This window comes from Aplysia californica, unplaced genomic scaffold (assembly GCF_000002075.1).
Source record: "Aplysia californica isolate F4 #8 unplaced genomic scaffold, AplCal3.0 scaffold00054, whole genome shotgun sequence".
Taxonomy (NCBI): Eukaryota; Metazoa; Mollusca; class Gastropoda; order Aplysiida; family Aplysiidae; genus Aplysia; species Aplysia californica.
Window position 1 is genome coordinate 1,851,407 of NW_004797324.1, and position 1,663 is coordinate 1,853,069.

At 38.4% G+C, this 1,663-nt stretch overlaps 1 protein-coding gene across 1 annotated transcript in view; it reads right to left on the bottom strand.

The window, feature by feature from the left end:
• Nucleotides 1-878, bottom strand: part of LOC101856559 — a gene marked incomplete at its 5' end in the record, with an annotated part of 58,522 nt that extends 57,644 nt beyond the window's left edge. Inside the window, 1 exon segment of the mRNA XM_035968367.1 lies at nt 128-878.
• Between the last annotated feature and the right edge of the window lie 785 nt (nt 879-1,663).

Below are 1,663 nucleotides of genomic sequence, written 5' to 3' on the forward strand. Positions count from 1 at the left end.
GACAGGTAGACAGACAGGCTGGCAGACAGACAGACAGATAATGATGATGATGATGATGATGATGATGATGATGATGATGGATATATTGCAGTTGCAGCTCTTGGTGATCATAAGAAAACAATCTTACCTCAGAGTGTACAGGTCAGGTTTGCCTGTTATTTTTTGGCAGAACTGCTCCTTTGAAATTCACTAGGTCTAATTCCCTCTTTCGTTATCATGTTCATTCCATGACTTTTAAAATGTGAGTAGGAACATATATCCAGAAGCAGAAGGGATCTTTCACACCTGAATTAATCTGTTAATCACTAGCGTCAATGGTTCCTTTATTTCTACAGCAGGCAGTAAGATCTATTTCTGTTCACCGAAGACTGGTTTCCAGGGTATAATTATTTTCCTCAGATAGAAGGCTAAATGTATGGCTCCCTTTAGCCAATACAAGTGTCCTGAGCTAACAGCTTTACTGTCTTTGTCAGTAGATCTATAAGTACTTTTTTGTCCTCCAAACACTAGGAAGGGGAAACTTACAGAAAACTTCTCAGCTCATACATTTCCCTTCACGACAAAACGCCCTTGAAGCTATTCTACATATATTGCTACCCTAACCACAATCAAAATGTTTCGCTCAAACACAAAGAATCCGCGCTGAAGCTCGTCCTGGTGATCAATGTTTAGAATCCAGGTAGTTCTGACACACCTCAATATCAACTCATAGAAACAAGGGGAAAACTTCACTCATGAGTCGATGGAAGTTTCCCAGAGTCTCAGTCTCACACACACAGGCTGGAAGAACTCTGTGAAGATTGTTGTCCTGAGAGCCAGCCTCAGGGGGAGATCACACTGTTCCTTACGTCAACTGCTTATAACTTCTGGTGCCTGCACTGAGTGAGTTGTTATGGGGAATACATTTTGATGAGTCTTGGTTTCAGGGGAGACTGAACGTACCTGTTATCGTTATAATATTGTTGGGGAGGAGGGACGTTTCTGTTAACTTAATTGTTTGTTTGGAATATAATTTGTGTTCGCTTAAATGTTAGTTTGGAATATAGTTTGTGTTGACGTTTGTGTTTGGGAGACATTATATAATTTGTGTTACAATTGTTGTGAGACGAATATATTTATGTGAACATTGTTGTTGGGGAAAAGGAAAGTTTGTTTTAGAGTCGACTGTGTTGAGTAAAAGGAAAAACTGTTTTATAGTCGTCAGTTATCAGGAAAAGAATCGTTAACTTTATTTTAATCTATGTCAAGAAAAAGGAACATTTTTCTTTGTAATTCTTTGTAATCCGGGAAAGGAAAGTTTCGGAATTGTTGTGTGAGAAGGAACAATCTGTAGTTGTGACTGGAGGGCCGAAGTAGCCCGGATACCTTTGGTCATTGAATGCAGTAATACTGAAAAAATCTTTTATTTTTAAAAAAATTTGATAATGACCCCAATCACGACACCAAAATGGACCAAAACAAGTTCTTATAACACAGATAACACCTGAGTGGAACGTAAAGAGACTATGTGAAAATCACGGAATAACAACACCCTCATTGAGAACTCACTTGAATAATCACGGTGAAACCAAAGAACACAAAGTTACTCCCTAAATTATGGAGAAGTAAAAAGACCCCAAGTAACTAACATCCAAAATCAAGAGAGAAAACACACACACACACA